This window comes from Mixophyes fleayi, chromosome 3, assembly GCF_038048845.1.
Source record: "Mixophyes fleayi isolate aMixFle1 chromosome 3, aMixFle1.hap1, whole genome shotgun sequence".
NCBI lineage: Eukaryota > Metazoa > Chordata > Amphibia > Anura > Limnodynastidae > Mixophyes > Mixophyes fleayi.
In genome coordinates, this window is record NC_134404.1 from 265,713,542 (window position 1) to 265,737,248 (window position 23,707).

General features: G+C 46.6%; 1 protein-coding gene across 2 annotated transcripts in view; it reads left to right on the plus strand.

Moving 5' to 3' along the window:
* Positions 1–22,936: 22,936 nt before the first annotated feature.
* Positions 22,937–23,707, plus strand: part of WTAP (WT1 associated protein) — a 30,861-nt gene continuing 30,090 nt past the window's right edge. The window contains exon 1 of one of the 2 annotated variants that reach the window (XM_075203562.1): positions 22,937–23,178. The gene's annotated coding sequence lies outside the window, so the exon portion shown is untranslated. The remainder of the gene's footprint in view (positions 23,179–23,707) is intronic. The other variant, XR_012689737.1, reaches the window with a different exon arrangement.

A 23,707-nucleotide genomic window follows, 5' to 3' on the forward strand; every position in this document is an offset into this window, starting at 1 on the left:
TTCCTTCGAAATTCCCATTTAAGTTGCAGAATTTCATCCATCATCTGGTATATAACTTCCTTGGGGTCATCTGTATTATTGGTGATGTACGTGCAACATTTGACACCAAACTGAGTGGCCAATGTCACACAATATCCACCAGTAATAGAGGTGAGATAATTCAGTACCAGCCTATGTTGCACCAACTCCTTGTACGCTTGTAGCTCCCTTCCCTTATACCTGAAAGTGTCATCATACATCTCGGTGATATTGTCTATCAATTTAGCCAGATCTTGAATATACTTAAAATTTAAAGTTCCCCGAGCGGTCCTGGTGAGATCTAGAGCAACCATAACTTGAAAACCAGAGGTTTCACTAATCAATTTTGTAGCTATGGGTTCCTCACCAGGGATCATATTTCTCTTGCCACGGTGTTCATACTGTGTGTGTGTGTGTATGTATGGTGTAGTCTTGTGAATACCAACCATTTCTTCATGAGTAATAGTCATGATTTCAGGAACCAGTTTACCTAAGAAACGCAAACCCTTGGAACTCGGAGTCACCCAGGAATAAGATTTTCTCCCACAAACAAAGTACACATCATCTGGGAGAACATAAGGAACAGTATGCCCATTAATTATATCACATAAGGTTTTGACAAAACTACCCATGCCTAGTGTCTCCATTTGTTCAAGACACGTGTCAGGATGGATAACATTTTTACAATTACCTATAGAGACCTTCACAATGGATACTTTCTTATGTTTGATTACACGTCCTAATTTATGGTGTCCATCAACATTCCTGCCTATTGGTGACCTTGTAAGTCTCCCTCCAAAATGAGTGTGGCGAGCCATTGTCTGATATGATCGTTCAGTTTCCCAATTCTCCAGACGTTTTGCATATGAGATATTTAGGCACAGTAAAGATCTGTCTAAGGAGTATTGTCGAAGCTTCAGACTAGGGGACCTAGTGTTATTGTACTTCCCTTCCATGGACCTCCCCCCCCCCCCCTTAATTCGAGCACCTCAGAGATGTTTAGTGGGAACGGCACTAGTCTTATGTTATGCTGTCCCTGAGGTACATGAGAGCACACCCAGCACTCAGTTTGGTTTAGGACCTTACCCACTAAGGAGTGATAATCCTCCAGACGATGCCTGCCCATGTCCAGATTATTATTGGACTGACATCGTGTCACGAGCCGCAGCGGTATCCACAGCCTCCGCGGCTCGCTTCCTGTGCCCTCGGGCGTCCCGGCCGTCACCTTGACGACCGGGACGTCACTTCCGCCCAGCTCCTGGCCATTACGGTAGGACGCTTCTTCAGCGCGGCATCCCGGCAGCATGGAAAGCCGGCGCGCACGCGCATTGTTTAAAATCATCTTTGTTTAATCCAGCCTGGGGCTGAATTTACAGGCATTAGCCTGCAACTGTTTGTTTCAGGGACAAGCCCTGATTGGTCCTGCTCTGTACAGGCAATTAGTCTGCAGGAGTGCATACAAGCCCTGATTGGGCCATCTGTGTATTTAAGGCAGTGAGGTCTGCAGCCTCACTGCCGGTTATAGCTTCTGTTACCAGTCTGCTGACCTGCTCTGCTCCTAGCTCCTGTCCTTTGGATATTCTGTTGGATTGCCCGTGTATGACCCCTTGCCTGAATTTGGACCCTGCCTGTGTTTCTTGTGACCCTGACCTCTGGCGTGTTTACCGACCTTTCTGTTTGCTCGTGACCCTTAACCTCGGCCTGTTTATTGGATTTGCTGTCTGCTGCCGGCCCTTGACCTTTGCCTGGACTTCACTCCGCTTTCCTGGGTTCTCCCCAGCCGGTACGCACTTCACGACCCTCTGTCAGTCTGTGGCCCAGTCTGTCCCCACCACTAGGGGCTCCAGTGAACACCTGACTGGCAGAGTAGATTCCGGGTTGTGCAGTATCGGCTAGAGGGGTTCCTAACACATCGCTCGATGCACTTCTCTTCAACTAGGGAGTCACAGTTCTTACAGATACAATATTCATCTGACAATAGCCCCTCACACTGTCTGAGTTCCAGAGCTAGCAGACCTTTTCATAACCCGTAGACCAAGATTGATAATGGGCTGCTCTGGGTATTCTAATAACTTTTCCTCGACATCCATCTCATCGGTATCACTACCAGATCCTGCCTCTGTCCTCCATTCTCCTTGACAAAAACAGGGTGTCCTATAAAAAGCAAAAACAAGAAAAATTCTGGAACATAAGAAAAACAAAAATCGCCACTCCATTGCTGGAAAGATAGTTATGGGGCAACGTCTTTGGCTCAGGTGTCTTGACTGTAGGCTTTAGGTCTCCTGGAACAGATTTACGAGTGACCGATCGGTGTCGTCAGTCTCAGTATCTCGCACTTTCTCTGGGTAACTGACTTTCCTGCAGTGGGTAGAACGGACCCAAGTGTCTTTTTCTGCAACCTTCAGTGATGTGGTACTGGTCAGCAGCACTTGGTACGGGCCTTCCCAACGGTGTGTTAAACAACCTGAGCATAAGAAATTGCGGATCATAACATATTCCCCAGGTTCAACATCATGACAATTTATTTCTGGCATACCAGGTGACAGCATTTTTAGTTTTTGTTGTTGTTGTTTTAGCTGTTTGCTCATTTTTATAAGATATTGCACAGTCACTTCATTATTACACTTCAAGTCGTCTTGTGGACTCACGATCAAATGAGGTTGCCGGCCGAACCATATCTCAAAGGGGGACAGATTAAGAGGAGGTCTGGGAGTGGTTCGGATGCTATGAAGGACTAGTGGCAAAGCTTCATGCCACGCCAACCCAGTTTCAGCCATAATCTTACCAAGCTTGTTCTTAATAGTACCATTTACTCTTTCCACCTTACCACTGGCTTGTGGTCGGTAAGGGCTGTGAAGTCTGCTACTGATTCCCATGAGCTTACACATCTTTTGGAAGATATCACCAGTAAAGTGGGTACCCCTATCACTTTCTATGATTCTAGGGATATCGTACCTACACTCAAATTCCTGAACAATTTTCTTTGCCGTGAACACAGCAGTATTAGTTGCTGCTGGATATGCTTCTACCCAACTAGAAAACACATCAATACATACTAACACATATTTGAAATTCCTGCAAGGTGGTAATTGGATATAGTCAATTTGTATTACCTGAAAAGGTCCGTCTGTAAGAGGGATATGGGATGGCTCATTTGGTATAGTTTCCCCGACATTTTTCCTCAAACAAGTAAGACATGACATTGCCTTCTTACCAACCTGTGCAAATCCAGTGCACACAAGTATGCTCTCACCAGTTTGCACATACCTTCTTTACCCAGGTAAGTCAGACCGTGTGCTGCTTCAGCCAGGCTTGGATAGTATGTTCTGGGAGCTACAGGCTTACCTTGTCCATCTCTCCAGAGTCCTGATGACTCTTGACCACATCCCTTCGCCTTCCAGACTGTCTTTTCCTGCAGGGAACACAAATCTTGCATTTCAATTAATTTCTGCATGTCTAATGTCTGAAAAACCATCATAGTCTCAGTCGATACAGTCATAGGTTGCCCTGCTGCCCATTTAGCAGCTTTGTCCACCCTATTGTTGCCCAATGACACCGGGTCTTCTTCAGAGGTTTGGGCTTTACATTTTATGGCGGCTACTGTCTTGGGTAACTGTATCGCTGTCAAAAGTCCTTTTATGTGTTGTGAGTGTGCCACTGGCGTGCCTGCTGCTGTCGTAAAGTTTCTAAGATGCAAAAGGGCCCCCAAATCATGCACTACCGAGAACCCTCGTCCCAAGACTATAAGTTCTATTCTTTGGTTCATAGATCTTATTCGCGAATAGACATGATCCTCTTCAGCCGCAATCTATCCCTAAAACTTCAGGCAGCTCGCATCCATCCAATGGTCTGGTCTGACCACTCCCCCATATCTGCTGATCTCGCTGATATAGTTTCCCGCCCCCGCCCTGCTACCTGGCGCCTTAACGACACCATCCTGCATGACCCACAACCCACCCTTGATTTGCGGAATCTTTTAGATGAATATTTTCCCCTAAATGGCCTTCCAGACATGCCCCCCGCGACCCTCTGGGAAGCCCATAAGGCGGTGATCCGGGGTCATTTGATTAGCATGGCTTCACGCCGTAGGAAATTAGCAATTCATAAGCGCACCTCATCAGCTATCCAACTCCATGCTCTGGAGCGACAACATAAACTCTCCCCAGATGAAGCTACTTTGAACAAACTTCTAAAAGTACGTTCTGATTTGAATCTTCTCCTCTCTGAATCCACAGCCATGGCTCTAAAACGGCTGACGCAAACGTTTTACGAAGAGGGAGATATAGCAGACAGGATCTTGGCCACCCGTTTGAGGGCTCAAACTTCCCAAAATAATGTTATGGCCCTGAAATCGGCCTCGGGCTCCCCCATATACAGTCCTGAACAAATAGGACGAGAGTTTCAGAAGTTTTACTCTGCCTTATATAATCTAGATAGCTCAAATTCTGGAAGGACCCCTCCAGCTGAAATCATAAAAGCTTTTCTAAAACAAGCGAACCTCCCCACTCTCTCCCATGAGTCGGCCCAACAGTTAAATGAGGAAATCTCGTCAGAGGAAATACTGGATGTTATTAAAGCACAAAAGGCCTCTAAGGCCCCGGGCCCAGAAGGTTTCACTGCAGCCTATTATAATACATTTTCCCAGACCCTGGTCCCCCACCTCCGCACCCTGTTCAATGCTGTCTTGCAAGGAGCTCCATTCCGTAAATCAATGTTGGAAGCACGTATAGTAGTTATACACAGGGAGGGGTAGGACCCTAGTGACTGTGCATGCTACCATCCTATCTCCCTCCTTAATGTAGATGTTAAGATTTATGCAAGATTATTAGCCACTCCTCTGAATACAGTCCTTCCGGATCTGATCTATTATGATCAGGTGGGTTTTATCCCAGGCCGTCAAGCCAGAGATAATACCCATTGAGCAATAGATATAATTCAAATAATTAATCAGAGACGTCTCCTAGCCCTGATGCTCTCTTTGGACGCCAAGAAGGCATTCGATCGGATTTCGTGGGACTTCATGTTTCACGCTCTGAAGACGTATGGCTTCTCGTCTGAATTCCTGACAGGAGTATCTGCTCTCTATAACTCTCCCACCGCTAGGGTATTGGTTACTGGCTCACTTTCTGATCCTCTCTCCCTTTCTAATGGGACGAGACAGGGATGCCCCCTGTCTCCTTTAATTTTTGCATTGGTTATAGAGCCCTTGGCAGCAATGATTAGGCAGTCGGCTTTGATAACGGGTGTGGAGATGGGGCCCCAGGAATTCAAGGTCTCTCTCTTTGCGGATGACATATTGCTTTCTCTCACGAACCCCCAAGACTCTTTACCCGCCCTATACAGGCTCATCGATGAATATGGTCTCTCAGGCTATAAAATTAGTTTTACCAAATCAGAGGCCATGCTCCTGCACGCTCCCCTCCCCTCCGTGCCACCCTACAGGCTAATTTTGCTATGCGCTGCCAGATGAACAAGATCAAGTATCTTGGGATCTATATCACCTCTTCCTATGACCGATTATATAGAGAGAATTTTCCTCCCCTCCTAATTAAAATCAAAAAAGACCTAGAAGTATGGAGGAGCTATATTATATCATGGCTGGGGAGGATCATTGCTGTTAAGATGAATCTGATCCCCAAACTTCTCTACCTCTTCCAGACTCTACCGGTGAAGGTGCCGGATTCTGTGTTTCGGGACTTACATTCTTCTTTCCTCAAATTTGTCTGGCGTGGCAAGCCCCCTAGAGTCTCTGTAGCAGTACTTTAACAGCCCAGGGCCCGGGGAGGAAGAGGTCTACCAGATGTTAAACACTATTACTTGGCGGCCCATCTGACCCAGGTTGCAGTTACTTATGTCCCTTACAGAACTGTAGCATGGGTGGACTTGGAAACCCACTTTGTGAGAGTCCCTTCCTTGTCATCCCTATGGGGCCTCTCCAGACTGGACAGGCCACAGGGGGCCTCCTTACTTCAATCGCTCAAATTTTGTTTGTCCCTATGGGACTCATCCCGGCTCAAGCACAAACTATCCTCCCTTATCTCCCCTCTAACTCCCCTATGGAGCAACCCGCATTTCCCCCCAGGTGGCCAGCCACAGCAATTTAAACTCTGGAAAAGTGCAGAGATACGTGTGGTCTCGGACCTGGTGGTTAATGGAACGTGGGCCTCTATCACAGATCTCCAGCATAAGTTTGAATCTTTTCGCCCGCTTTTCTTTGAGTACTTCCAGGTCCGACACTTCGCTATGTCCTTGCCCGCCTCTGACACTCTTTGGCCCCTCACTCCCTTGAGTACGTGTTTGCATTCCCACTCACCAAAGGGATGGTGTCGAGGATTTATAACTGGCTAATAGAGATATCCTTTGACAACCCAGGACGCCATGAACGTGAATGGGAGAGAGATCTGGGACCCCCTCCAGATGAGTCCTGCTGGTCGGAGGTCAGAGAGGGGATTACCAAGAGCTCAATATCCACACTTATTAAAGAAACTGCATACAAGCTGTACTATACCCCAGATAGGTTGTCTAGAATGTTTCCCACTGCTACTCCGAGCTGTTGGCGGGAATGTGGCCAGAGAGGCACGGTGCTGCATATATGGTGGACCTGCCCCCGTATAATCCCTTATTGGTACATGGTCCTGGCACTCATTAACTCCGTATCTGAACAGCAGATCACTAAGGATCCCTGGTCGTTCCTTCTCTCTCGCCCTATTCCTGATGAGAGCGCCCCTTCCAATAAGCTGATATCCCACATACTGGCTGCTGCCAAATCCCTAATAGCTAAGCACTGGAAAGATCCTAACACTCCCTCTATGCAGGCCTTATGGAACTACATCTGGCATATCGCAAGCATGGAGAGTATTACATGCTACCTTCACGATAAATCATACAACTTTGACAAGGTTTGGGCCCCCGTGGTATCTCCAGGAAAGCCGTAGCTGTCTACCCCCTTTGGCTCTCTCGTCCTCTAATGGTACATAGACCCTGAGCCGTCTCCGGATCCTCCAGGTTGGTCATCATGCGCCATGGGTAAGAGATCCATATGTCTTGCCGTCTACTTTTTATTTTCTTATTTATCTCATAGGTTGTTAATCTCTAGATATTTTGCTCATAATCTCCTTTGTAATAGGTATGGTGATATATGTGCCTGTCATTTCCAACCCTCCCCCCCGCTCCCCCTCCTTATCCCTCTTTGTTTCCTGTCTCTTTCCCTCCCCTTCCACTATAAAAATTTTATATAAGAGGAGACATCTTGTTGTCTTAAAACAGTTGATTTTTACTTGTTGTTTGCTTTTCCATGCTGTTTCCTCTTGTAACAAAGAAAGAGTTTTAAAAAAAAAAATCATACACTACCCCAAAGGCGTACCTAGAGTCAGTATATATATTAGCTGACTTACCCTTTGCCAACTCACACGCTCTCCTTAATGGTACTAGTTTGGCCACTTGAGCTAAGTGAGGTGGGCCAAGGGGTCCTGCTTCTACAACGTCCTGATCCTCTACAACAGCATAACCAGTACATAGTTCTCCCGTCTCCGTCTGTCTATGACAACTCCCGTCTGTATAAAACGTAAAATCTACATTTTCTAACGCGGTGTCACGTATGTCGGGCCTTGCAGTAAAGGTCTGGTTCAGGTGTTCCATACAATCATGCGCATCAGTATCCTTACCAAACTCATCACCAACCAGGGTCTCCTCACCTCCCACCCTTTGTATCTCTCGAGACACATATGGAAGGTATGTAGCTGGATTTAAGGTTCTACATCGTTTGATGGTGATGTTTGAGGGTGCCATCATAGCTAGTTCCCATTTTGTGAATCTAGCTGGAGACATGTCTGGTTTGAGCTGAATTCAACAGAGCTGATACTGCATGGGTTGTATAGACAGTTGAATCATGTCCTAATACTACGTCCTCGCTCTTACTTACCAGAAGAGCAGTCGCTGCTACACTTCTTAGACATGTTGGGAGTGATCTTGCCACAGTGTCCAATTATGCACTGTAGTATGCTACCGGTCTGTTAGTGTCACCATGTTTCTGTGTGAGGACAGCTGCCGCACAACCATCAGCTTCCTTACAGTATAGCTCAAAAGGCTTTTCATAATCCGGAATTCCCAATGCAGGTGCTCTAATCAGACTATCTTTAAGATTAAAGAACACTTGCTCTGACTCCTCTGTGTGTATGACACATTCTGGTTTTGAGGAAGAGTCTAGCTCCTGCAATGGTAATGCCAGAATAGAAAAACCTGGGATCCAGGATCTACAGTATCCACACATCCCCAAGAAGGTACGAATTTGCTTCTGGCTCTGCGGCAGAGTCAGGTGTTGTATGGCCTCAATTCTGTTGGTCGTCAAGTGTCTTAGCCCCTGGGTGAGACAGTGTCCTAAGTATTTGACCTTAGTCTGACATGGCTGTAACTTGTCCTTTGCCACCTTGTGCCCTGTTTGCGAGAGATGGAGCAACAGCAATTTAGTATCATGTATACATGACATAAAAATTGCTCCAATGGGCACATTGTTCCAGATTTGCCGGTCATGCTGGCATCCGCAAAACTCAATCTTTCATATTGAGAAGCTACTGGTGGCCTACGCTTCATCAGGATGTTCAGCAATTTGTTTCCGCATGTGGCAGCTGTGCCCAACATAAAAGTTCAAGACAATCTTCAGCTGGTCAACTTTTGCCTCTGCCTATTCCCACCAAACCCTGGACCCATATTTCTATGGACTTTGTTTCCGATTTGCCCAATTCTAATAATTTCAATACCATCTGGGTCATCGTTGACCGATTCTCTAAAATGGCGCATTTTGTTCCTCTCCGTGGACTCCCATCAGCACCTATCCTGGCTCAGCAATTTATAAAGGAGATCTTCCGTTTGCATGGGTGTACTGAAGAAATCGTCTCAGATAGAGGAGTTCAGTTTGTGGCGAAATTCTGGAGATCCTTGTGCCAAGCACTACAGATCAAACTAAACTTCTCTTCGGCCTATCATCCCCAATCCAACGGGCAAACGGAAAGAGTTAATCAAGACCTAGAAACATTTCTCCGTTTGTACATATCCTCTTCTCAAGACGACTGGGTAGATCTGCTTCCTTGGGCAGAATTTGCTCATAATAATCATTATCACGAATCCTCTGCTTCCACTCCATTTCATACGGTCTATGGCCTACACCCCAGGGTACCCTTGTTTACTCCACTTCCTACAGCCTCAGTACCTGCCTCTGAAGTTTTCCTAAAGAATTTTTCAGGCCACTGGCGCCAGGTACGGGAATCTCTACTTAAAGCGTCTGTCACTCACCGGACTGTGAGTGCTTCTTCCCGGACATTTAGGAACCGTGGCCGTCCTCCATCCTGAGGGACTGCGCATGCGCAGCCCTTTCTAAACCTTCAGTGTATGTTCCTTTAACTTAATTGGCAGATCAGGCAACCTCCCTATATTAAGCACCTGTGGTCAACACCACGTTGCCTGATCTTGGAGTCTCATTCCCCATGAGTCTCTGAAGGTGTTCCTGTGTTTCCTCGTTTATTCAGCCCAGCTGATTCCTGTGGTTTCCAAACCACTTCTACCTCTGTGGTTTCCAAACCACTTCTACTACTGTGGTTCCCATACCACTTCTACCATCTACTGTATCATAGTGACTGTGAGCTGATTCCTATCCGCTGCCTCCGTGCACTACAGTCTTCTAACCACTTCAACTCTACCATGTATTATTGGGACTGTTAGCTGATTCCTATCCGCTGCCTCCGTGCACTACAGTCTTTCATCCACATCCACTCACCTGTTCATCATCGTGACTGTTAGCTGATTCCTATCCGCTGCCTCTGTGCACTACAGTCTTCAACCTGCAACTCGTCTGTGTTTCATCATCGTGACTGCTAGCTGATTCCTATCCGCTGCCTCCGTGCACTACAGTCTTCAACCTGCAACTCGTCTGTGTTTCATCATCGTGACTGCTAGCTGATTCCTATCCGCTGCCTCCGTGCACTACAGTCTTCAACCTGCAACTCGTCTGTGTTTCATCATCGTGACTGTTAGCTGATTCCTATCCGCTGCCTCCGTGCACTACAGTCTTCAACCTGCAACCCGTCTGTGTTTCATCGTGACTGTTTGGCTGATTCCTATCCGCTGCCTCTGTGCGCTTCAGTCTTCAGTTCTTGTCTACTCTCCCGTGTTTCCTTGAGTCTGCTGCCACTATTGCTACCCGCTACTCTCCGTGATCAACAGTTCCAGTTCAACTCTGCTCTCCCGTGTCCCATCGTTACTGCACCTGCTGGTTGCTATTGGCTACCTCCGTGTTCCCGCAGAGACCCGCTGCTGCTACTCCTCAGCGCTACTCATCCATCTACTGCTGATCCGCTCTCCACGCTTTCCTGTGTTCCCTGCTGGTCTACCTACCTGTGCGCTGCACCTACTAGACCACCGCTTCACCCATCCAGGGACTTTGCATCCTGCCGGCCTCCTGCCGTTCAGGTATCTCTGCACTCCTGTCTGACTGCCTTCTCCTGAACCACGGTATGCATACTTCTCATTGACTGTGCTGTGTATTGCATACCTTGCTGGACTGTGTTGGTTCTCCTCTGGAGTTTGCTATCCGCTGAGTCTATTGCCATCATTGACTGTGTTATCTCGTGCTGGATTACTTCAAGAGACTTTCTATATTGGCAGTGTTGTTCAGTCATATATACATTTATATTGTGCATATTACTGTGGATCAAAGTCAAGGTGCCCGTGTATATCTTGTGTTGCAGTCTCTCCCCGTGCACCTCCTCACATATATATTCAGTGGTACAACTTGCTAGTGGCAGACCACTGACCCCTGTTTCCAGTTTCACCTGTTCCAGTATCCTCTCACATAGCAGTGGTACAACTTGCTAACGCAGACCACTGACTCCCCGGATACCTCCACTTGGATTCCATTCCTTCACTCAGACAGCGGTACAACTTGCTATCCGCAGACCGCTGACTCTCATCACCTCCTCGTTTCGGTTGGACATTCCTCCTCACTATAGCAGTGGTACAACTTGCTACCGCAGACCACTGACTACCTTCACGTGTCCTTTGTCCATACAGTTCCTCGTGTATTACTACCTCCATATTGCCAGTGCTGCTAGTCATAGACTTTCCTGAGCATCTCATCATCTGCTATTTCCTGTTCCGTGATCACCCTGCTACCAGAGTACCATATTACCACCTATACTGCTCTGGTAAGCCTATCACCTGGTGATCCCTGGGTAAAGACTCCTAGTGCCCGTGACAGTAAGATCAGGCCATGACAGACCCAGATACGGAACCTACTGCTAAAGAGATGCTGCAGCATCTGGTCAGCCGTGTGGAGCAACAGGATGCTCGCCAACAGCTGTTACTTCAATGTTACCAATCATTAACCTCCCAAGGAACATCTGGACAGACTGTTACAGCTAATATTGAAGCTCCTGTGCTTTCCTCCGTTTCCCCAGTGCCATCCCAGGTGTCTACAGCTCCTACGCTTCACCTGCCTACTCCGTCAAAATATGACGGGGACCCCAAAACTTGTAGAGGTTTCCTTAACCAATGTTCAGTCCATTTTGAACTCCAACCTCAAAATTTTTCTACCCATCGTTCCAGAGTGGCCTATCTTATCTCATTGTTTTCTGGACAAGCCCTGGCTTGGGCCTCCCCTCTGTGGGAGAGAAATGATCCAATACTACAAGATAGTGCCAAATTCATTTCTACGTTCCGAAGTGTGTTCGATGAACCAGGTCGTGTGACCTCCGCTGCTTCCAGCATTCTTCGTTTGCGACAAGGCTCCCATACAGTAGGACAGTATTCAATTTAGGATCTTAGCCTCTGAACTTCAGTGGAACACTGAAGCATTAGTTGCCGCCTTCTGGCAGGGGCTCTCCGATAAAATTAAAGATGCACTGACTACCCAAGAGCTTCCTTCGTCACTAGAAGATTTGATCTCTCTTTGCCATCGTGTAGATATGAGATTTCGTGAAAGAGAGTCTGAGAAAACAACGGCTGTTAAAGCACCTCTTCGTTTAAACCCTCAATTTCGTCCAGCTCCATCATCTGTGATTCCCATGGAGATAGGACGTTCCAAATTATCTTCAGAGGAGAGGAAACGAAGAGTAAAGAATAGACTCTGTATCTATTGTGCTGATTCCACGCATATGCTCAGCTCTTGCCCTAAGAGATCGGGAAATGCCAGGCCCTAACTAGTTCTGGAGAGGTGAAGTTAGGGTCCCTGGAGTCCTCTCCATTGTCTATGAAATCTAAAGTCTGCGCTTTTGATGTTACGATCTCCTTTGCTACCAAATCCTTTGAGTCACAGGCATTGATTGATTCCGGAGCAGCAGGAAATTTCATTTCTAAATCACTAGTGAATCAATGGTCCCTACCAGTGATCACTTTAAAAACACCCATTACTGTGACGGCTATAGATGGATCACGCCTCATCAATGGTCTCATCACCCAGAGTACGTCTCCAGTAACCCTTCAGATTGGTGTACTACACCATGAAGAAATTTCGTTTTTAATTCTTCCAGTTACGACAAGTCCGATTGTCTTAGGCCTTCCATGGCTTCAGTGTCACTCTCCCCAGATTGACTGGCGCACCCCTCAAGTTACGTCTTGGGGGTCTGAATGTCACCATCGTTGTCTCTCTCAAGTTATTCCTCTTAAAGTACAGCAATCTTCCATCTCATCTTCCTCCCCGGGACTCCCTCCTCAGTATGCTTCATTTGCCGATGTGTTTGATAAAGCTCAGTCTGAACGTCTTCCTCCTCATCGTTCTTGGGATTGTCCGATCGACCTTCTACCTGGCAAGACTCCTCCCAGGGGTCGGGTCTATCCTCTCTCGTTACCTGAAACTCAAGCCACATCTGAGTACATACAGGAGAATCTCCAGCGTGGGTTCATTCGACCTTCCACCTCTCCCGCTGGAGCTGGGTTCTTCTTCGTCAAAAAGAAGGATGGATCATTACGCCCTTGTATAGATTTTCGTGGACTCAATGCCATTACTATCAAGAATCGGTATCCCATTCCGCTGATCACTGAGCTATTTGATCGCATCAAGGGAGCTCGGATATTTACTAAGTTGGATCTTCGTGGTGCCTACAATTTAATTAGAATCCGTTCCGGTGACGAATGGAAGACCGCGTTTAACACCAGAGATGGGCATTACGAATATTTAGTAATGCCCTTCGGGCTGTGTAATGCCCCCGCTGTTTTTCAGGGTTTCATCAATGAGATCTTTCGGGACTTATTATATGTATGTGTCGTCGTCTACTTGGACGACATATTGATCTTCTCACAGGACCTGCCTTCTCATCACCAACATGTGGCAGAGGTCCTCTCCAGACTACGGAAAAACTCATTGTTCTGTAAATTGGAAAAATGTTCATTCGAGTTACCCCAGATTCCATTCTTGGGGTATATAGTTTCCGGAGTTGGCCTGAAGATGGATCCAGACAAAGTAAATGCTGTACTACATTGGCCTCAGCCAACTACTCTTCGTGCCATCCAGCGTTTTTTAGGTTTTGCCAATTACTATAGACGCTTCATTCAAGACTTTTCATCCATTGCATCTCCTATTGTGGCCCTAACTCGGAAAGGGGCTAATACTAAGCAATGGTCATCTGAGGCTCTCCAAGCCTTTCAAATCCTCAAAGAGTCCTTCTCGTCTGCTCCCATTCTGCGACAGCCTGATGTGACACTCCCCTTCTTCCTAGAAGTAGATGCCTCTAATGTGGGCTTAGGAGCTATTCTCTCCCAACGCTCGGAGCAACAAAAATTACATCCTTGTGCCTTCTACTCTCGGGGTCTTCTGCCCGCAGAAAAAAATTATACTATCGGGGACAAGGAGTTGCTGGCCATCAAAGCTGCATTAGAGGAATGGAGATACTTGTTGGAAGGAGCTCGCCATCCGGTGACGATCTTCACGGATCATAAGAACTTGTCATATTTGCAATCTGCTCAATGCTTGAACCCTCGTCAAGCAAGATGGTCTCTTTTCTTTTCCCGTTTTGAATTAATTATAACCTTCAAACCAGCCGCTAAGAACAAGAAAGCTGACGCTCTATCTCGAGCTTTTGTGACGTCCTCTGATGTAGAAGAGGTTCCCAACCATGCTATTCTAGACCCCAAATGTATTTCTCTGGCTGCTTCATCCACCAAAATGCTACCATTTGGGAAGACCCTCGTGCCTCCTACTCTGAGGAGGAAAATCCTTTCGTGGTTCCATGCCTCTCGTTTTTCTGGACACGCCGGTGAACATAAGACCTTTGAGATTCTCTCTCGTAGTTACTGGTGGCCTTCAATGAGGAGAGACGTCAAAGAGTTTATTGCTTCCTGTGATTTATGTTCTCAGTTCAAATCCTCCCGCAGAACTCCAGCAGGGTTGCTGCGACCACTACCCATTCCGTCCAAGCCTTGGACCCATATTAGTATGGATTTCGTTACTGATTTGCCACCAAGTAAGAATCACAATACTATTTGGGTAGTGGTAGACAGATTTTCGAAGATGGCTCATTTCGTCCCTCTGTCCGGTTTACCTTCCTCGTCTACTCTGGCTGAACATTTCATTAAAGAAATCTTCCGCATCCATGGATGTCCGTCTGAGATTGTGTCAGATAGAGGAGTACAATTCGTTTCCAGATTCTGGCGGGCCCTTTGTAAAACCTTGGGCATACGATTAGCACTCTCATCGTCTTACCATTCGCAATCTAACGGACAAACGGAACGAGTCAATCAAGATCTTGAGACTTTTATTAGGATGTTCTCTTCAGCCAACCAAGACAACTGGGTAGAATTGCTCCCTTGGGCTGAATTCGCCCATAACAACATGTACCATGAGTCATCATCCAAAACTCCATTCTTTGTGGTCTACGGTCACCATCCGTCTTTTCCGGAATTTCCTGCCCTCCCGCCCACCCAAGTTCCTGCTGTGGAGACTGCTTGTCAGACCTTCAAAAATATCTGGTCTCAGGTCAAAACCTGTTTAAAGAAGACATCTAACAAATATAAGTCTTTCGCAGATAAGAAGAGGCGGGCTATTCCACCACTAAAAATTGGAGATCGTGTCTGGTTATCTACCAAAAATATTCGTTTGAAGGTTCCATCTATGAAATTCGCCCCTCGTTTTATTGGTCCATATAGGATCATTCAAGTTATCAATCCAGTATGTGTTAAACTTCTTCTTCCTAAGAATCTTCGGATTTCCAATGCCTTCCATGTGTCCTTGCTCAAACCTCTCATCATCAACCGTTTCTCGACTCCTCCCTCAGCACCGCAGCCAGTTCAAGTTCATCAGGAGGAGGATTTCGAGATTACTGAGGTATTGGATGCAAAAATTTCGCGAGGAGTCCTCCGTTTCCTCGTTCATTGGAAGGGCTTTGGTCCTGAAGAGCGTTCATGGATCAAAGCTGAAGATCTTAATGCTCCTGCCCTTCTGAAGAAGTTTTATTCCAAAAATCCGGACAAGCCCGGTTCCAGGCGTTCTGTGCCCACCTTTAAAAGGGGGGGTACTGTCACTCACCGGACTGTGAGTGCTTCTTCCCGGACATTTAGGAACCGTGGCCGTCCTCCATCCTGAGGGACTGCGCATGCGCAGCCCTTTCTAAACCTTCAGTGTATGTTCCTTTAACTTAATTGGCAGATCAGGCAACCTCCCTATATTAAGCACCTGTGGTCAACACCATGTTGCCTGATCTTGGAGTCTCATTCCCCATGAGTCTCTGAAGGTGTTCCTGTGTTTCCTCGTTTATTCAGCCCAGCTGATTCCTGTGGTTTCCAAACCACTTCTACCTCTGTGGTTTCCAAACCACTTCTACTACTGTGGTTCCCATACCACTTCTACCATCTACTGTATCATCGTGACTGTGAGCTGATTCCTATCCGCTGCCTCCGTGCACTACAGTCTTCTAACCACTTCAACTCTACCATGTATTATTGGGACTGTTAGCTGATTCCTATCCGCTGCCTCCGTGCACTACAGTCTTTCATCCACATCCACTCACCTGTTCATCATCGTGACTGTTAGCTGATTCCTATCCGCTGCCTCTGTGCACTACAGTCTTCAACCTGCAACTCGTCTGTGTTTCATCATCGTGACTGCTAGCTGATTCCTATCCGCTGCCTCCGTGCACTACAGTCTTCAACCTGCAACTCGTCTGTGTTTCATCATCGTGACTGCTAGCTGATTCCTATCCGCTGCCTCCGTGCACTACAGTCTTCAACCTGCAACTCGTCTGTGTTTCATCATCGTGACTGTTAGCTGATTCCTATCCGCTGCCTCCGTGCACTACAGTCTTCAACCTGCAACCCGTCTGTGTTTCATCGTGACTGTTTGGCTGATTCCTATCCGCTGCCTCTGTGCGCTTCAGTCTTCAGTTCTTGTCTACTCTCCCGTGTTTCCTTGAGTCTGCTGCCACTATTGCTACCCGCTACTTTCCGTGATCAACAGTTCCAGTTCAACTCTGCTCTCCCGTGTCCCATCGTTACTGCACCTGCTGGTTGCTATTGGCTACCTCCGTGTTCCCGCAGAGACCCGCTGCTGCTACTCCTCAGCGCTACTCATCCATCTACTGCTGATCCGCTCTCCACGCTTTCCTGTGTTCCCTGCTGGTCTACCTACCTGTGCGCTGCACCTACTAGACCACCGCTTCACCCATCCAGGGACTTTGCATCCTGCCGGCCTCCTGCCGTTCAGGTATCTCTGCACTCCTGTCTGACTGCCTTCTCCTGAACCACGGTATGCATACTTCTCATTGACTGTGCTGTGTATTGCATACCTTGCTGGACTGTGTTGGTTCTCCTCTGGAGTTTGCTATCCGCTGAGTCTATTGCCATCATTGACTGTGTTATCTCGTGCTGGATTACTTCAAGAGACTTTCTATATTGGCAGTGTTGTTCAGTCATATATACATTTATATTGTGCATATTACTGTGGATCAAAGTCAAGGTGCCCGTGTATATCTTGTGTTGCAGTCTCTCCCCGTGCACCTCCTCACATATATATTCAGTGGTACAACTTGCTAGTGGCAGACCACTGACCCCTGTTTCCAGTTTCACCTGTTCCAGTATCCTCTCACATAGCAGTGGTACAACTTGCTAACGCAGACCACTGACTCCCCGGATACCTCCACTTGGATTCCATTCCTTCACTCAGACAGCGGTACAACTTGCTATCCGCAGACCGCTGACTCTCATCACCTCCTCGTTTCGGTTGGACATTCCTCCTCACTATAGCAGTGGTACAACTTGCTACCGCAGACCACTGACTACCTTCACGTGTCCTTTGTCCATACAGTTCCTCGTGTATTACTACCTCCATATTGCCAGTGCTGCTAGTCATAGACTTTCCTGAGCATCTCATCATCTGCTATTTCCTGTTCCGTGATCACCCTGCTACCAGAGTACCATATTACCACCTATACTGCTCTGGTAAGCCTATCACCTGGTGATCCCTGGGTAAAGACTCCTAGTGCCCGTGACAGCGTCCCAACGCTACAAAATTCAGGCCGACAAAAAGCGACGAGCCATTCCAAGCTTGAAACCCGGAGACAGAGTCTGGCTGTCTACTCGCAATCTACGCCTCAGAGTTCCATCTATGAAATTCGCTCCTCGCTTTATTGGACCGTTTAACATCTCCCGAGTCATCAATCCAGTGTCCTACAAATTACATCTACCATCTTACCTCAGGGTACCCAACACCTTCCATATCTCTCTCTTGAAACCACTGGTGCTAAATCGGTTTTATACACCCAAACTGGTTTCTCCTGAAGTGCAGACTGAACATGGTGACGAATATGAAATTAAAGAGATCTTGGACTCTCGGTTTCGACATAAAACCTTACAATATCTAGTCGACTGGAAAGGCTATGGTCCAGAAGAGAGGGCCTGGATCAAAGCTTCTGATGTTCACGCTCCATCTCTCATCAAAAAATTTCACCGCAAGTTTCCAACTAAGCCTCAATCTAAGTGTCCAGTGGCCACTCGTAAGGGAGGGGGTACTGTCACAAATCGGGATCTTAGCCGCACTTACCTCATCCGCCGCTGTCATATCACGGCTACCTGGGTCCCTTCTGGTCATCTGCTGCATTCCCGTTCTCCACACCTTCATTTGTAAACAAACACATACTGTTTGTCCTGCTGCATGGGCGCGGCCATCTTGGATGCAGTCAGGTGATCATTCCAAACCAACCAGATTCAGAAGCTGTGATCACATGAACTGATCAGCCAATAGTTGTTTGGGACATCCTATTTAAACCTGCTGCTGTGATCTGTTCATTGGCAGAACAACACACTTCTCTCCAGAGGATAGTTCTTGGCTTCAGTGTTCCTGACTGCATTACAAGTGCAGTGTTCCTGTCTGCATTGCAAGTGCAGTGTTCCTGATTGCATTACAAGTGCAGTGTTCCTGACTGCATTACAAGTGCAGTGTTCCTGTCAGAATTACAAAGTGCACTGTTCCTGTCTGCATTACTAGTGCACTGTTCCTGTCAACATTTCTAGACTGCTCATTCCTCTGCTATATTCTACAATGAGCAAAAAGATCATCCAGGCTGCTAAGTTCTGTTTCACTCATGCTCCAGCTAGTCCCAAGGGTCCCGAATCGGATCAAGACATTCAGACGACCGTGACACATCCATTTTATACCTCCATAAACGATTCTTGAGAAACTGGAACAGTTCGCACACAAGGGGCCCATATTTGTAATTTCCCGAATCTTTGTGCTTGATTGCAGAAAAAAAAAAAAAGTTCTTGAGCCGCCGCAAACACCTTCTACCTAGTAGGAGGTCCGTTTCGCAATGATCTTACGTTGTTTGCGTAAGAGCAAAGTACAGTATTATGGGATTTTCCCACGCTAGTGGGGAAATCACATATTACTGTACTTAGCGCTTACGCTATCAAGCAGCGTGTTGTATCTGGTGTGTTTAGAAGCAAACTCTCCTGAGTTTGCTAACTCGCAGCTTCATACATTGGAGACTTATATAGCTGCAGTGGCAAACAGTGGTGAGTTTGATCTCTGGCGATTTTGCAAGTAGCGATTTTGACAGAAGCAGAACTCTGGCGATTTTGTATGAAAACTCAGCTTCATACATCGGCGAGTTTAAACTCTCCCAAGAAAATCGCTGGAGTTGCAAAATCGCACTTTTATACATTTACCCCCCGGTTTCATTTACACTACTCTTCATGGCCTTCATACTGGGATTCCTGACACATAGATTTATAGAAAATAATGGCTGCATTTGCAGTGCAGCATCAATTTGCACAGCTACAGTGTGATTCTAAAGATTCTTCCATGTCTTCAGATGTAATGTCTCTAATGATTTTACCAACGATTGATAGTCCCAAGGCCACACTGGGACTAAAAATCAGCCCGGGCATTTAAAGTACACAGGCCCACCTCAGTTCCCGCAGGAAAGAAACTGTGTGCCGCCACGCAGCGGCGGTGCCGGGAAGTGCGTGGCCACACTGTGCTGTGGGTGTGGCAAACATGGGGCATTGTTACATACATTATAATAAAACATTACCTTTATCACGCCCTCCCAGTCACATCACGCCATGCCCCCAGACACATTATGACACCCCCAGCCCACTATATTTATCTATGCTTCTGGTGCTGCTGACATCCATTAGGGTGGAAACTTCCTGTAGAGTGAGCAGGGAAGCTCTTAGTCTCACGAGATTAGCAAATCTTAGAGCTCCTCGGCTTGCTCTGCAGGCTGTGTCCTGTCCAGAGACTGGGAGCAGCTATCAGCTCCCTCCTGCTCACCAGAGCTGGATTAACGCTCGGAGGGCCCAGGGAATATAAGACAGGGGGCCCCTATTATGTAACATGGTTATCATTTTTGACAAATGTTAGACAAATACAGAGGCAATACTGTGTGCTCTACTGTTAGTTGCACGCAGCTCTGCCTTCACAATCAGTACAGTGTGAAGTGGGACATACCTCCCAACTGTCCTTGTAGTCGGACCAAATCTCACTAAACGAGACAGTCACCAAAATTCAGGACAGTTGTCAGACAGTCATGCTCTCTCCTACCTGTTCTATCACCACCTGCGGTTGCTGGTGTCTTTAGTTGCTGCTTGTCTGGATCCTGGAATGCTGGAGGCCCTATTTTGGGGAAAAAATGGGTACATGTAATTTAAAAAACTCCAACCAGCCCTGGTGTTTAATCAATACAACCCATGTTTTATAATTAGGCCTCCTCCAGCCTCAACATTAAAATACTAGTATTCACATTTAATAAATAAATCTATTTCTCTCCCTCCAAACAACCCCAGCAACAAATTAAATAGCATTTACGTTTAAGAAATATAGCTATTTCCCGCATATTCACATTTAATAAATAGACTTATTTTTTTCCCCAGAGCCCCACTTTCAATTAATAGCCCCCAAACCACCCCAACATTAAATTAAAGGTCCAATCATCCTTTCTTAAATTGCTAGGCCCCAATATTAAATTAAATTGATCTACATCTCCCCACAAATAAAATAACACCAATTAAATAATTAGCCCCCTCCTAAACTCCACCATTAAATTAATAGCCTACCTCTCACATTATATTAACACTCTCTCCCTTCCCTCATGTCTGAGTACGTGTCCCCAATTGATATTAAGCCAACATAAAGCCTACAAATCATATTATACCACAATACTGCCCCCAGTTGATATTATGCCACAATAGTGTCCCGAAATCATATTATGCATTTCAGTGTTCCCCCCAATCATATTATGCCATACAGTAGTGCCCCAATCATATTATGCCATACAGTAGTGCCCCAATCATATTATGCCATACAGTAGGGCCTCCATCATATTATGCCATACAGTAGTGCCCCCAATCATAATATGCCATACAGTAGTGCCCCAATGATATTATGCCATACAGTAGTGCCCCCAATCATATTATGCCATACAGTAGTATCCCAATCATAATATGCCATACAGCAGTGTAGCATCCTTTCACTTCTGCCCCCCCCCCACACGTGTGGCATCCTTTCACTTCTGCCCCCCCCACCCATGTCGCATCCTTTTACTTCTGTCTCCCCCTGTGTGGCATCTTTTCACTTCTGCCCCCCCCCCTGTGTGGCATCCTTTCACTTCTGCCCCCCCCCCGTGTGGCATCCTTTCACTTCTGCTCCCCCCCTTGTGTGGCATCCTTTCATTTCTGCACCCCCTCTTGTGTGGCATCTTTTCACTTCTGCCTCCCCCCCCCCCCTTGTGTGGCATCTTTTCACTTCTGCCTCCCCCCCCTTGTGTGGCATCTTTTCACTTCTGCCTCCCCCCCCCCCTTGTGTGGCATCTTTTCACTTCTGCCCCCCCCCCCTTGTGTGGCATCCAGTCACTTCTGCCCCCCCCCCACACTGACTATCCTGGATGCGATGATCGCTGCGCAGGGGACCGGCCCACACAGCCATCGGCCCTTCTGGCAAATGCCAGAAGTGCCAGATGGCCAGTCCGGCCCTGGATAGTCCCTATGAGCATGCTGATTCATGCATGCACACCTACACAAGTTACCTTCAGATCTCTGAGCTTCATCTCTCATAACCATTTGCTGAAAAGATTGTCACTCTGTACACTCTATAGATATTTGCCTACGGTGCTGGTCACACTTTCATATTTGCTTGACATTATTCCATTGTTGATTGTGATTTTTAGGAAGTTTACAAAACGAAATGAAATTATGTGTTTTGGTACAATTAAACCATACTTGCCAACTTTATCTCGTTGGCTTCAGGGAGATCCAGGGGATGTGGTCGTGCGGGGGCGGGGCTTGACTTATCGCATCATTTTGGTCACGCCCCTAAACGATTCTCACAATTTTGACCAATTACAGCAGGAAGGTGGAGGTAAGATGGCACGATATTTGCGTCATTAAGCCCGCATAGTTGCGGGAGAGTAGGCAACTATGCGTTAAAAAAAAACAGCTAATGAATCTCTAGAGACTGAAGTGTCTTTTACATTTCTGTCTCCATTACTGAAGTCATGTTGTCTTACCTGCCAGTCTTTGATTATATCTTGGTCTCCGTGAAAATGGCCACCTCCATAGGCATCAATACATGGACATAGGACACAATTTCTGAACTGTGCCATCATGCCACAGATGGCGAAGCCAACCACGTCTTGTACTGGCTCAGCATCAGGGAGAATGCCAGACTCTTCAGGGAGTGAGGGAGATCACTCCTATTTCAGGGAGTCTCCCTGACATTCAGGGAGAGTTGGCAAGTATGAATTAAACATGATTAATGGAGTGTACCCACTCTTGCAATATCTGAACAAATGGTTGTGAATCGCGTCATCTGCACTATAATTGCATAGGAGTGTACCTAGCTTAATTAACTGACATTCAAAGCACCAGTTGTTTAATCTATCCAAAGTCATTGTATTTGGAAAAACAGTAGAGTATTAATAAATATTGAATGGTTAACATTGGCAAGATAAGTTTGTGACAGCTATAACAATTCAGTATTTTAAAAATTGACTTGAATTAACTTACAAGTAATGCAAAAAAATGCACTATTATAGATAGGAAGAATTGTATTCATTGTGCAGAACAATGGAATGTTTACAATACAAAACAGGAATATTCCGTAAAAAATAACATTATCCCTGACAATCAGGAACAGCGAGCTGACTTGGCAACTCAAGTCATTGTTGACCAAGCAATAGCTCAAATAAATATGCAAATTTTCCAGAAATGCATTTCACTAGAAGGACACACACTTCTAATTGACAGGTACGCAACGAATGCGGAATTTCCAATAGACTTCGATTTTGCACTGACAGCAGTGAATGTCCAGGCACATTTTTTTTTATATCTGATTTTACATTAAGACCTTGAAGAACGTAGCAGGACTGTGTTGCTGAGAGTGTGTGAGATGGGGCCGGGGGTGTGTCTGTGTGTAACATGGAGGCTGGCTTGTGTATCATTTCCTCCTCCGCCGCCATTTTGTATCGGAGGCACTACAGAGAAACAAGAGCGCGGAGGGGAAAAAGGGGGGAGAAGACAAGAGCGCGAAAAAAATAGTGTGCATGAACAAAGTACAAGCTATATTCTCACGAAGTGACCCTTTCTACACTCCATTGCACCAAGGAAATCCTATCATTCGCCATTAATTTCCCTGTGCGGGCGGTGTGAGCAGCAGGAGCTGCCCGGGCTGCGCAGTTCCCGCTGTAGGTAAGATATAGGCCGTACTGCGGCGCTCGTCTGGTTCTCAGTATCACCCGATATAGAGACGGATAATGGGTGACTGGACGGTAGATCTGCATCCCGATATTTGCGTATGTCGCTGTCGAGGTTGTGTCGAAATGTTAAAGATGGCGGAGCGGAAGGTTTCGCGGCCTCCAGGGGCCTGACCTCGGGTTGCAGATAGTTCTGAGAACCGACTACACCAGCAGCAAAGAGAGTGTGCGTGTTGTTGTGAGGGGGTAGTGGTGATATGGAGGGCGGAAATCCTCATATCCTGGCCAGTATGCACTTTGTTCATTCCCGAGTTAAAAAATAGTTACTAACCCAGCAGTGCTGCAGGAATTGCGTCTTGTTAATTGTAGGAATGCTGCAAGTCCCGCAATACAGGGGAGCAGGTGCGGCTCCCACTGAGTCTCACAGACAGTTGTTCTTCTTGGGGAGCCTTCTAATGCAGCAGCAGTTGTAGTTTGTATTGGTTCTGGTTGTTTTGATATAACATAGTTTACAATGTAGCAAC